The 15,133-nt window shown below is 38.6% G+C and overlaps 1 long non-coding RNA gene across 1 annotated transcript; it reads right to left on the reverse strand.

The window, feature by feature from the left end:
- Nucleotides 1-296: 296 nt before the first annotated feature.
- Nucleotides 297-5,289, reverse strand: LOC123986342. Its single transcript, XR_006828852.1, has 3 exons — nucleotides 5,060-5,289; nucleotides 4,233-4,304; nucleotides 297-396 (listed from the first exon to the last, which is right to left on the reverse strand). It is a non-coding gene; the product is annotated as an uncharacterized LOC123986342 (long non-coding RNA).
- Between the last annotated feature and the right edge of the window lie 9,844 nt (nucleotides 5,290-15,133).

Below are 15,133 nucleotides of genomic sequence, written 5' to 3' on the forward strand. Positions count from 1 at the left end.
AATCCACAAATGCATTGGAGGAATTAAATGTTGAAGATATTTTTTTCAATGTGAATATCCTGTTTGTCCAAAAGTTTGTTTGCTAAAAGTGTAGGTGAACGTATTTATTTATAATGCGTAGCCAAAAATACTAGACAGGCAGAGAGTAGCGACTGAGTGATTAATTTCTTTAACGTTAGGCGCAGGGATCTACCGTGCGCCTATTTCACTCTTAAGCGCTCCAAAAAATAGATCCATGCGAACCGGAAAATGATTTACGCGTACAAACGACCGTAATCTCCCACCCCGCCGGACCTGCAATGTTAATCGTCCAAAACATAGTCGGAGTGGCGATCAGGAGTAACGGGATTCACCTGGTTGGCCGGTCGCTCTGTGGCCACTTGAACAGCCCCGTTCCTGAAAAACAAGAGTGAGATGCGCTGCAAGAAGCTGAATCGGTAAGACAGAAGACAACAAGGAAAATTCAAGGAGCGTGTGGGCTTGGCTAACGTTTGGCTATTTAGCTAAATCTCTGCCTTTTATTGAAACACGTTGAATTTCTCATAAAGCCGATACTCTTGTTAATGTCACTTTTGGTGAACAGATCAATCACAGCCTGGATGGAGCGGGATTTAAAAAAAAAAGTTTGATTTGCTGCAACAAACTTTATAAATGTTGAACTCAATGTTCTGCATAAATGGTTATGATTATTGACCAGTTAGTAGCCTCCCCGCCATCAAGGTTGGTTATCATGTAGCCTAGAGCATTTTTCTTGCACAAAGTTAATGAATAAAAAACAACCCCAAACTTAAACAGCTGTAATTGAATTAATATTACACTAGTGGTAAGTTATATACTATTATATGAAATTATATTGAACATAATGAATATATTAATATCAAACTTACAGTTTACTATTAAGTTAACAATGTACTTTTAACTTAATGTTATAATATTATACTAATACAGTCATTTAGACTAGTTCCTCCTCCAGGTTGTATCTGTGCTAGACCGCCTACACTACTTACATTATTCATCACTCAGTTTATTCTCTTCATCTTTGTTCCCTCCTGCCCTATTTGAATTTTGTTGTGTCGATCAAGTGGTCGATGAAAGTTATCACACATATCATTGCAGGCAAGCTCACATTATCCAGTTTAAACCAACTAAAACACAAAATGACACTGTGTTTCACATGATTTGCTGTAATGTTGCGTACATAAACGCCATAACCTATGTAAGACAGTTGCTTTTCGCAGGAAATCTGACCAGTCCTTCACATAGAAAACAATAGACAGGCTGTTATAGGCAACTGAGAAAGTTGGTGAATGCCTCAATTTTTAGGTGGCGTTACAACCTGATGACATATGGGCAATAAATATGTTATAAATATATTTAAATTCCTTTTAAAAACTCAAAAATATCCCTTTTAAAGGTGTGTGGCTGATTTAATCGGTTACAGCTCAAAGTGGCGCGGCAGTCTTGAAATATGTTGAAAAAGTCTTGAAAAGGTCTTAAAAAGGTATTGAATTTTACTTCAGGATTCCTGTATATACCCTGTACTGAAGATCCTTTTGTATTATGCAGATCTCCATTTCACATTTAGGTACACATGTACTGTGCATAGACTGATTGCTGAAACTGATACAAATGGTCACTGTGTATGGGATATACACATATACAATGCCTTGTGTTAGAATGTTTGACAGTTTTATGAGAACGGGAGCCCCGAATGGCTTACATGTTTCATTGTAATGAGAACTCTTGCTTTATGTGCACAAATTAATTAGTCAAAAGACTCATGAACAGAAAATAAACATGTGCATCAGCAAGTTTTTATCCATGCACTGCATCGCTGGATTTATGATTGTTTTTGTTTACTTGGGTCACGATCAGGGCACTAAAGTAATGGCTGGTGTGCAATTTTTTAATTTATGCAATTTTAGGGAATACATTGTCACCACACATACTGTAGAACTTCCATAATGTGTGACACAGATATATATGATTTAAACAATCCCAGTTTGATGCACATCCATATTCTTCATGCACAGCTTGTTAACTCTTGTCAATATATATAATTTAAAAACAGTTTGATGCACATCCATATTCTTCATGCACAGCTTGTTAACTCTTGTCAGAGATACTATAATGAAAAAGGGGAGGGGAGATGGTGATAATGCTTCACCCACCATATATTGGAAGCTGATGCATAGCTAATAGAATGGACGACACAGAGGTCATGTTGCTAATACAGTAGTAATTACCAACTGCTGCCACCGCAGTACCTACTGCCTCAGTCACATGCTCATAGCCCGAAGCCTGATTTAGGCAATGCTCAGAGTAACTCATCTCTCACTACTCCTCTCCCTGTCTGTCACTGCTCCTGTCGATCTCTGCCTCTCCTTACATTTACTTTAGTTCTCTGTTGTTTATCTTTCTTTTCACAGGCATCCATAGTTGTCTATCAACATTCACTGCCAAGTAACAGGGCAGTTAATAATTTAATAAGTTTATTCTCTAAATGTTAAATACATATAGTTATGTGGTGATTAAAAGCTGCTCTTTCTCTCTCTCTCTCTCCCTCTCTCATGCATAATCTACACCAATGTGCAAGTAGCCTCCATTACTTTTTACTGTAAGACATGGTAGAAAGTTTTGTTGAAACAACAAGACCTCCCCAAGGACCTTCCTCTGGGGTAAGGCTACCTGAAATTTGAGTAGGTTGGATAGCCACAAGGAAAATCCCACAGCAAGAAGAAATTTAGTAAAATTACTAATGCATGAATGCAAATGCAGATGCGCATACATATGCACATGCTTACCCATACACGCACAACAGAAGTTGTGGATGCATCTAAATTCAGAAGTTCGAGGGCACTGATAAAGGTATTCAGCTGCTACACAGCCACACGACAAAAGATGACCTTCCTTATACTCAATTTAAATAGAAAGTTCAGACTTTACTTGAAATATTTGTGTTAAGGACATCAGACTTGATCCATACTCACTTATGATGAATTTTAAGCGATAAGATTCAACCATAGATTACTAAAGCATGTTTCCACAGGGGCTAAAATAATCCAATCCACTGAATTTCTATCATGAAGCTAAAATGTTTTTTTTCTGGGTGGATGTAATAGGAACGATCAGCTCAGCATGTTGTGAATGTGATGTCAACCCTGTACATCAATTCACAGAAATGTGTGTTGGCCACAGTATGGATCCATACCAGAGGATGCATTTGGACTTTCATTGACTTTAAATCCCTTAGAATACACATGTAGAGGTAGACATGCAATACATAAATAAGTTTGAAAACCAATAGTAGTGTATTCTTTCACATAGTATAGCAATTGGTCTTTGGAAGTGCTATTATCACATTAACATTTCAAAATTGGCTTCCAATTTCAGCACCAACTCGACAAATCGAGCGCAAATTAAGCCCCCCGAAATTACACGAACATGCCAAAACAGTGACGGCAAATCTCCGAATGACATGAAAATGTCAATCAAGCTAACTGAGAACCCTCTCAATGTGTTAGCATCTTTAAGTGTGCACAGTTGTATATGACATCTTCTAAAGCTCACTGTGTGTGAAAGTCAGAGTGTGTATGGGGAAAAGAAGTGAAGAAGAGGAGGAGGGCTGGGTGACGTGGTGGAGTATGGTTTCCCTCTCATCATTTCACTCTACCTGGCATAAATCATCCTCATCCAATTATGATAAAGTCGGTAGCCTAGATTACGTGGTTTCACCGTGGGGCAGGGAAAAAATCATTCATACAAACGTCTTCTACAGTGAATAAGGGTGAGATTTCATTTGGGCTTCAACGGGGCATGTCCTTTTAATTAATGGGGCTCGGCTGAGTTGGAGATGGGGCAGCTATTTAAATGCTAAATGGTTTTTTGGAGTTTCTCTTTCTTGCTCAACACACACACACACACACACACACACACACACACATTGCCTCTCTCTCAATGCTGTCGGGCTCACTCTTGGTGGCTTCTCTGATTAATTTTTCAGAGCTGAGAGGATGACTTGGTTGTTCTGGTAGGGTATGAAGCATGTGCATGAGTATGTGTGACTGAGCTGGAAGGAGGTACAGAGCACTGATCCGTTGATAGATTGATGCCTAACGTTATCTGCAATCTGGTATTAGCCAGGTGTTTGTAACAGGCCCAGAGACATAGAGTTGCGTTGTTCAAGGAAGAGTGGAGCACAAAGCACAGAAGGAATTAGTATCCACACTCACCTTGAATCTGGTGTATTTGTCCTGAAGGAAGGACAGGACAGAGCCTTATGTAGGGCAGTTTCAGGTGGACGGCTAGAGAAATGGGTGGGAGAGAAGAATGTTGAATGTCTGAGAATTTGCTAATAAAAATAAGATTGGTAACACTTTCAATTCATAGCAATAAAAGTCTAGGAACTCTGAAATATTGACATTATACTCTATAATGTAAAATTAACTGTTGTTAATTGTTAGGAGCTGTTTGACACGTGTGTTCAGAGAAATTGCTTCAGGATAAACTGCACTTTTTCTGAATCATTAGAATGACACATTGGGACATCAGGATGTCATACATTTCTAGACCACAGTTTTCAACCTTGAATGTTACCTTCTGCTATAAAGGTTTCGCACAACTATCAACATGTCTATAAAGTGTTTCCCTCAGCTGTGTCTCATCATAGAAAATTAACTAATGACTGGTAAATCAATGAAATGTTGAGGGTTTTTGGACATCACAACAAAGGGCAGAGAGGTTGAAGGAAAATCCTGGCTGCACTGCAGAGAGTTTACCCTCTCTAGCCCTTGATAACCTCCCGACCCTCCGCTCCCTCCCCATCATGCACCGTCACCCACTCACCCCTTCCCACCTCCCTCCCAACCCACTGGTCCCTGGGGCTACCATTTGTGAATTCATCTCTGCCCTCACAGTCCTGCTCAGCTGTCACATCGCATCTTGCACACGCAGACAGTCAACGATAACAGTGTTAGGGCTTTTCATATTCCATACACCCAGTTTCCACCTCTCACTATACCGACATGGAATGTTACCCACAATCTCTCTCTACTCTTACCCCAGTCTATTCACGCATCCACTCCAGCTGTGTTTGGGTGGCAAGACTTTAGCTCTTTTCCCCTGCTGTTGCTTTGTGTTTTGGTTCCTCAGTTTTTCTCTCTAAAATGTCTTGGATGTGTCGGATCTTAAAAGATGGCTTTAAACTTTATATAAGAACAAGAGAAGCTGTTTTTCATTTACACTGCTTTGCTGCTTCCTAAAAAATAATTGCCAGAAATACTGGATGAATCGAATCATCTTAAAATTGCAAATCTAGGAGGTCTAATTTAAATATAAAGCTATAACACCATGGCAACCACAGAGCTAGAATGCTATATATAAAACACACACATGCAACCGCGCACAGAAGTTGTAATAAAACAGCATCAGAGGTTAAAATGTCGAGGCCAGAGATTCATTTTAACATAATGTTTGAAAGTGTTCATTACTGTGTTATGTGGTTACTGCCTCCCTTTATATGGATGCTAAAGAAGCAAATTACAGCAGAAATAAGTGAATCCGCGACTTACCACATGTTTTTAAGGCTCTTCTACACTGTTTTAACAGAAAAAAACAGACAGATGTGATGAAGTCCCGTTTCAGAGAACTCCCAGAACACAGGCAGGGTCACATCACCACAATATTGGTACAAGTTGGGTCCCCATCATTATCAAACATGGTTGATATTTGATATTAGCTTACTGATTGTGTCACTCTGGCTAATTAGCAGTATATGTAGCTGTCATGTTAGTGCACAGGAACACAAGGGAGTGAACGTAGACCTGGAACACAGAGGCAGAACAGGTTCAGTTGTACAGTTTTTTATTAATAAAGCAACCAAAGCTGTACAAGCTTACAGCAAGGAGAGACAGGAAGGCCCAAACCGAGCAAGAAGTCCCCCCAGACAAACAAAATCCAGAACACAGAAAACACAGGGAAAGGGCTGCAACACTTGACATGCTAATAAAACACTATTGAACTGAACCTGTTCTGCCTCTGTGTTCTGTGTCTGGGTCCACTCCCTTGTGTTTTCCTGTGTCTGCAATTCAGCTAACGTGACACTAGTATGTGAAATCTAAGCAATGCCTGCTACATGAGCTTAGAACTGTGCTATTTTTAATTCACTAACACTGGTACAAACAGGACCAAAGGTCATCCTGTTCGGTGCTTTGTTGGAAAGCGCTCATATTGGCAGTTTTGGAAGGAAAATCCCAACTTCTTTCACACTTGTTGGTGTATTAGCAAACTGCAAACTGAGTCTGGGACCCTGTGTTATCAACTAAGTGGGGCGGCTGTGGCACAGGAGGTAGAGCGGGTTTCCCGCTAATCAGAAAAAATCTGTGGTATTGCCCCCGATGGCTGTTCCATCGGTGTATGCATGTGTGTCAATGGGTAAATGCAATGTAGTGTAAAAAGCGCTATGAGTGGTCACAAAGACTAGAAATTTGCTATACAAATACAGAGCATTTAGATAGGCTAATGATAAAATAATATTATATTGAAGCAGTTCATACTCTCTCTTCTGTATTTTTGTATTTATAATGTTGCATTTTGTACTAGTTAACTAAAATGGGATATATATACAAAAGTGTGTGTGTGTGTGTGTGTGTGTGTGTGTGTAAGTGAGTGAACATCAAAAACATCTAATCATAAACCTTGGGGATCTGTGTTTTAATGGAAGGTGGGATTTCAGGAAAGATACACAAGAATGGGCTTATCTAGGGGAAAGGGTTGTTTTTTGAGAAATGCATTGTAGAGAGTGCAGTGTAGCAACAAGAGGCCTAGTGGGATATACCAAAGTGGAGAGAGGGTTTGACATAAAACAGAGAAAGGAAGGTGAAACTAAATAAGAAATGTCTGTTTAGTGTACTGCTGAACAGGACAAAAGACAACATGAGAAAACAATTATACTTTCCAGCTTTTGAAAAGACAGTCTAGATCACCACAGGTCCAGTTAAATCTAAATTATCTATTATACTGAGAGAATTGTTTTTGATTTTTATTATGAGAAAATAATGGTTGATTTTCATGTAATTACTGTTAATTGTCGGTTCTTGCATTAATGTTCACTAGTACTGCAGGTTTTGCGAGACAAAGACAATTTGGTTAAACTTGGGACTGCCCGGTCTTAGTTTGTTACCTCTGCCTGTTTTTGTAGTTTATTTTATTTCATTCTGCTTTAGGCTGTTCTGTTCTAGTTATCCTAGTCTGCTCTGTCTGTGGTTTCTGTATCTGCATGCTTGTCTTTGTTTGTGTGTGCTGTGGCCTGTACTATGAAGCGAGGTAACTGGCTTATCCAGGTAACTAATGGACTTATGGATTAACCCGTACTACGAAAGGTGGATAGGTTTTACCCGAGGTCTGTTGCCATGGCAATTTACGCTGCATCTCTGAACTGCTCCGAGCTGGTTTTGTTTGTGGTTAACTCGAGGTTACCCATATAAATGGACTACACACCACATTTGTACTCAGTGTTAATGAGACCTTTTAATACAGAGCACCTGATAAAATATTTTCAGATTTCATCCTGAATTGTTCCACTGCAGTTACAGCTGAAATGACGTTATTCTTAAAACAATAGCATTACACGTAGCCTACACAGCGAGCCTTGCAGCCTCAGTGATAGGGAGAAGAGCTTAATTAATTAAATAATGGGCCAATTTCTGAGATGTAGACCATCTGTATAGGCTAACTTAATTGAATTATACTAAATGTTTTCACATATTTAGACTGACTATTTTATGTGTCCAAAGCTGGGTGGGGTTAATAATCCGAGAAAAAAATTCCTAGATGAAAGTGATAAATTTGCAAGAACAAAACTCAGTAATTCCCTGAGGTTAAAATCACAAAAAAATTCAAATCACTCTGTAGTTTTCTTCTGAATACCCAAACCACGGTTAAGTCTCTACATTCCCAATGCGGTTGATAATATGGTGATTGTGGGCTGAAATCACAAGTATTTCCTCACTGCTGAATCTGATTGAGAAGTAGGTGTGTGTGATGTTGCATCCTTGCAAAACTAAGCAATGTGGTTCCTTGACAAAAAATAAAACACTATTCCCTCTCTGTATGACTATAATTTTAGAGATATTCAACTTGTAGATTTGTGATAATTTCTCCCCTAAAATTTACCTCTTTAATCTTGGAAATTCAGTGTTTTGTCTTGGATTATTACTCCCCTCCCCCTGGCTCCTGGCTGGTTTTTGGACCTATATACAGTTGTAAAGGTACAACATCTTAATCATATTACACATAAAAGAAAAGTCCATAAAATAGCTTTAGAGAATTACGACAAGCACTCTGAAGATTATTACAAATTTACTCAATGTACTACCAACAAGCTTAACCTGGATTTGCTGACCGCCACAGTGTTAGATTTTGCCGTTAACGTGTCTTTACACTCCTCTCATATCCTGACCTGATCGTGACACTATTATCTATTAACTATTATCTTCTGGGGAAAATATGGAGTATGCTCTGTTGTGAAATGTTTACTTTTAAGTAAATGTGCATGACTCAACTAACCAAATGTAAATGCTCCGTATTTGTATAGCGCCTTTGTAGTCTTTGCGGCCACTCAAAGCGCTTTTACACTACATCTGCATTCACCATTCATTCACCTAAGACTTAAGTGCTCAAACAGAAACTAACATTCACATTCATTCATACACTGGCAGAACAGCCACCAGGGGCAATTCAGAGTTCAGCATCTTGCCCAAGGACACTTTGACATGCAGTCTGGAGGAGCTGGGGATTGAACCGCCAACCTTCCGATTAACGGGCAACATTGCCCCAACATCAGTATTCAACACCAACATCTTATTCACTGTCGTAGTACCATTTAACACCAGTGTAGCAGGCAGAGTGTGTCAACTCTGAGTTTGCTTGATAACCCCGAGTTAAATCTGAGTGGGTTGAACTCCATTCGTAGTACGGGCCACTGGTCATGAAGTCTGGTATGTCACTCAGTTGTGTTTATGCATTTTGGTCTGGTCCTGTCTGTTCTGTGTCTCTGTGGAGTTTGCCTGTGTGATTGAGTTATCTAGTCTGCTTTAAACGTTCTGTGTTTTGAGTCCAGGTCCTTTTTAACGTCTTGTGTTAAGTCCGCCCTGTTTGCTGGTCTATTTTAGTCTTGACTGGTGTTTGATTGTGCTTTGTTCTAGCCTGCTCTGTTCTGGTTGCCCTCTGCCTATTGTGTTATTTGAGTTTGGCCTGTTTTGCTACTTGTCAGTGTTCTGTCTGTTCCCCCTGTTATCCACTCTGCCTGCCTGTGTGTCTGTGACTGATTGCCTGACACCTGTTGTGGTCCAGCCCTGCTCGTTTTCTGGTGTTTAAATGTTTGCTTGTTCACTCGGTCTGTGTCCAGTCTTCATCATAATGTTTAGTCTTCTGCCTTTCTGTGCCTTACTTTGCCAGGCACGATTGAGTTTTTCAAGAGTTTTTTTGTTCCATTCCTTTCATTCCTGTGTTTGGGTCCTCAACCTGCTTTTGCCTCTGCACTCAGCACAAATCCTGTCACAGAAATACTCTGAAAGTCAATCATTTTCAAAAAAGTGTTAATAGAACACCACATCTTCCAGGCAGAAAAGACAGGTGTTCCTTTACTCCAAATTTTACTTTGTCAGTAAATCCCACATTACAGTAGCAGTGAAACACTGCAGCTCAGTTAGATGGAGATGCTTCAAACACATGCTCTAAGCTGGAGTCAGTCAAATCGATAACACCTCCATGTTCATCTCAAACTACTCAAAACTACTCCAATGACTGCCTGAAAGGACAGCACAGTGAACTTCTCTACAAGTTATGTGAGAAAAGTAGTAACTTCAAGCATCAATTCATTGAACTCAATACATACATTTCTTAGTGAAGCATAACATTACGCTGAGTAATTTAGTACAAAAAACCCTGCGGAACAACACCGGAGGGAGTGACGTTCCTGCTCAGATTTCAAAAATCTATTTAATGTTTTTTTTATTGGGGAAATGGCTTATGGCTGTTTTACACCGTTTCTAAAGCAAAATTTATTGTGCTTGAACACATCAATACTTCATCAGCACCTGTTCAACAAGCATAAACATGTAAATATGTAGAAAGCATAGTATACTGTCTATAGAGTGTATATATGTATATATATACTTTGCTGTTGTAAACATTGCTTTTGTTGCTCTAGAAACAACATTTAGTTAGTTTAGTATTCAATTCTACTTCCAATCCTGTTCTGAATTAATTATTTATTTAAATAATATAGCGTTTTTAAAAAACACTTTTAGTAATAAAAAAGAACCAATGAGAGTATTGATTAAAAAAACAGAAACGATTATAGTAGTATCGACAAAATCCTAACGATACCCATCCCTAAACACCACTACAATTTGTCAAACAAACACATTTTACTAGGAACCCACTTAATTTCCCTGGGACCCACTCAAATTATCACCTGTGGGTACTGGGGACTCACTAAATTGAAAACCTATCAACATCACTGAAGCTGTCGCAAATCGATGGTGGTGGTTCGCTTTCCTCAAACATTATGGGATTAATGTAAGCAGTTAGCTAGGTAATATAACGTTAATCTTGATTATATGACAATTCATGTGTTTATTGTTTTGCTGGACAGGAGAGGAGAGGAGAGGAGAGGAGACAGCGTGAGAGTAGCAGAGCAGAGAAAATTAGGAGAACATGGTTTTGGAAGCTGAATAAGCAGTGTCATCAAGTCTGTCCTCAAGAAAATGATGAGTAGATCTCTGCAGTCTTTGTAATTTAAAATACTTTAATGTAGCTGTTATGATAATGAGTAAAATCAATAAGAATTTCCACCAAAGATGACAACCACAATAACATTTTTGACACAAGCCTGGAATATACTCTTCATAACCCAGGTAGATTCTGTTGGTTCATGTGAATGCATTACTCCGGAGATAAAGTCACACAGCAGCGTTTGAAAAGTTGTCATTGTGAATAACTGCCAGGATGTGGTGAATCACTGAAGCATATCCTGCTGATATTCATTTTTGCTGACAGTCCCTTCCCAAAACCCCTTTATCACCCATTCTCTTGGACATATTTTTGTAGCATGTCAAAGAAAGGTCTCTCTCCCTCAATCACAGGGATACAACCTTTCAGCTGCAGAGACACATGTTTTTCAGGTGTCAAGAAAGTATGTTGCTTCAATCAGCTGCCCTCTTCAGTGCGATGATAAGGAAAAAGTTGAGCATGAGAGAAAAACGAAAACAATAACACATCGTCACTCGACTTGAGTGAGTGACTAACAGAACTTATTATTGAACTGCGCAAAGCTGACAAATAAAAAAGGAGAAGAAAACACAGTATGTCAGTTCTTCAATTTCACGCAAGACTGCCTTGCATCATTGCAGTGTATCCCTATAATAAAGAGCCTTTGCGTTCTGAATAGTGATTACCTCTCCTCGTTCGGCATGCCACGCAGCTGCTCATCTAGGTTCTCCTGACCTCAATCCAGTCATATGAGGACACCTTGGTGTTTTTTTGCCTGTGCGTGCGATGGTTGTAAGTGTGAACATGACTTTGCATACAGGTCACTGGCGACATATCAAAGAGGGAGCCACAGAAGCAGGTGTCTTTCTGCTTCACCTTTGTCTGTGCTTTCCGTATCGACTGGGACATCTGTCACATGAACAGCCCTCTAGGGTACTGCGCCCCGGTGAGGAAAAGAGAAGAAGGAGAAAGAAAGCGGCGCAAGAAGAATTAGGCCAACAAGGACACCTGTCAAACTAGCAGGCAGGATGCCCAACATGGTCTTGCAACTGTGAATGTGATCGATATTGGGTTGACGTGGACAGACACACACGCACACACACGCACCCTGAGCCACTCCTAGCTCTACTCCCTGATTACCATAACTCACTTATTTACGTGTCCACTTATGCCAGCAAGAAAAATGTCCTGCATCAGCATTGTGCTGCTGGGCCGTGTTTGCCATTAAGCTTTTGATTGCATTATGGGACATAAGCATGATTGATGCAAGTGGGGGAAATGGTGATGCTGCAGAGAGAGGACAGTGCACCCACACAGATAAATCACTCCATTTGCAGGTTGATCATTGCATAAAAGACGTGTTCAAGGAAACACTGTTAATAGCTGTTGATCTAAATCTACAGTGGAAACTATTTAAATACACAGAGAAACACAAACATACATACACCCTATAGCTTCAAACCATATATCCTCCTGAGACCTTCTTGTCAAAATGGCAGGGAATGGCAGCAAACATGTTTTATGGCAATGACGGAGTTAAATGATCACATTTATAAATATATATTGATTCTTCACAGGATGTTTTTTATTTATGAGATATATAATAGTGTATTGTGTATATATATATGTATATATGTATATATATATATGTATATATATATATATATATATATATATATACATATATATATGAGCAGTTGGGTCTCTGCTCATAGGTGGGTGAATGTGATGTAGTTTAAAGCGCTTTGAGTGGTCGAAAAGACTAGAAAGGTGTTTTGCAAATACAGCCCATTTACCATATGTGACAGTTCATTCAGAATTGGGGGCGAAACCGGAAAATGTTCAGACTGTAGATCACCGAGCCCGGTGGAAAGCTCTGAGAGCCTAAATGTGTACGTCCACACTGCGCTCCAACAAATAGAAGCGACAGCTGCAGAAGAAGCTCTTGTTAAGTGACCTCTCTTGAAGTGTCCTTCTTTACTGTACCAGAAAATAACTGGTAGGTGGTACTAAAAATGAGAATAATTAAGATTAACATAACATACAGATGCGACATGATGGGACATGGTGGTGCAGTGGTTAGCACTGTCACCTCACAACAAGAGGTTCTGTGGATCGAGGCCCAGGCCTTTCTTTGTGGAGTTTGCAAGTTCTCCCCATGTCTGTGTGGGTTCTCTTCATGTTCTCCTGCTTCCTCCCACTGTCCAAAGACATGCATAGGTTAATTGGTGACTCTTTGCCCTTAGGTGTGAACGTGTGTATGACTTGTTTGTCTCTATGAGTTAGCCCTGTGATGAACGGGCAACCTGTCCAGTGTTCATCAATGACAGCTGGGATTGGCTCCAGCCCCTCCGCGACCCTGCACAGAGTTAACTATACTACTGACTACGGCTGCAATAGTGCTAACCCAAAAATATTATTATGATTACATAGTATTTAAACCAAATAATAACACAAATCAGAATATGAAAAAGAACAGTTAAATGATGTAAAAAATTATAACAATACTTACTCAAGGATTCATTTACTTTGGTAGAGAAATTTTGAATTAAATAACATTTTATCGCAATGAAAGTAAATATAAAAACATTGAGCCCATTGAGCTACCAGTAAATATTAATATATCTGAATGAAACTTCTCACAGTTACTATGCATCATAAAAGGAACAGAATGAGGGGGTGGGACCTGGAAAATGTTGGAAGATTTAGAAGTGGATGTTGTTTAAGCCTTTCAAAAAAAATGTCCTTTGTGGGGGACTGTGGGATTTGCTTCTCATTTCCAACCATTTTCCCTACTTGTTAAAAATAACTGAAGGAGAGTCAGACCTTGAGCTGTCAGCAGATAAGGAGGAAGAGAGTCAGGCAGTAGAGCAGGTTTTAAAATTTGTTTCCAATATTCATCAAATGAGAAAGAATTGAAAAGAAAATGTATTATTTTATCATTACCAAATCATGCCCTATAATGTACTTGTAGAAAAGATTGCCCCTCTCTTTTGTACTACAAGAATGTTTTACATGTTTTTTTTATTTAAAATAACGTTTTTGAGAAAAACATCTTTGTAATATGTTTCTTACATCATTATTACTTAAATTGTGTAAAACAAAATGCAAAATGCAAAAAATTCTTCCAGGTCTCAAGAGAAAATCTTTTAGCAGGTATATCATGGAGTATGTATTTCATACTGACATTGACTTTACTTGAATGGCAATGTAAAGTATATACATATATACAAATTATCTTTGACTGATGCCATCACAAGCAGTGCTAATTTTGGCACTAGGGATGGGCTGATCAATACTGCAGGATCAATAGTTCAATACTCACAAGCTTCTCATTTGGTATTGATTCCTTTAAAAAAATATCAATAGAAAAATTATATGAATGCAAAACATGGGTGGCTGTATCACTTTTCAGTACTTGTTTTTGACATTTATTTTAAAATGAATCACATACATACAGATGAAGCATTGAGAAAACAAAATGAAAAATAATGTCAAGCAGCTGCACACAGTCACACACTTCCACATGAAACTTGTGATAGAAATGGAGAAAGGATACTTAGGGTGGTGTCACTACTTTTCATCTGTACACTGTAAAATCCAATTAGTTAACCTTGCTTTAAAAAAGCATGCAAACCGATAAAATTAAATAATTAAGTACAGTGGAATATGTGTTGTATTAATAAATGCCTGTTTAGTATAGTATACTTACTCTTAAGTTTAAGTAAATAAAAAAAACTGTGCAGTGTGCTTGACAATTTGCTTTAGATTTACTCTTGACTTAGTTTACACTACTCAGAATTACTATTTCAAACAACTAACTTGTCATATCATGTGAACTTTACTTTGTGTGTGATCCAAACACAGTTATTAAAGTTGGGCTTACTAAGGTGACATTTCCTGCAACTTAGAATTTCTCATTTTTAGTTTTTTGAAGAACAATCTGAATTACTTGTTAAAACCATGCAAACCGATTGCCTTAAAAACACCAAGTAAGTGTTACTTGTGTAAATTAAGTACTTCAAACATCCTTTATACTGTGTCCCATTCAGAGTAACACCAGTAATTCATTAAACATCAAGGTAAGGTAAGGTAAACAGGTTTTTAGGTTCAAATAAAAACATTCATTAAAACATTGAATTTGTTAATCAATCAGATATTTCCAAACACCCCTCAATGCTCAACTATATGTAAACTCTGCACTGCCAACTCACTATACACAAGTCACAAATGTAGTGGAGAATATAAAGTATCATAAAATAGAAATATTTAAGACACAACCACATTATAGTTGGAACAGGTTTATTCGTTAAACCTCAACCAATAGCATTTCATTTCCAAATTTGAAATCAAAGCTTTA

Source organism: Micropterus dolomieu, linkage group LG17, assembly GCF_021292245.1.
Source record: "Micropterus dolomieu isolate WLL.071019.BEF.003 ecotype Adirondacks linkage group LG17, ASM2129224v1, whole genome shotgun sequence".
NCBI classification, from domain to species: domain Eukaryota; kingdom Metazoa; phylum Chordata; class Actinopteri; order Centrarchiformes; family Centrarchidae; genus Micropterus; species Micropterus dolomieu.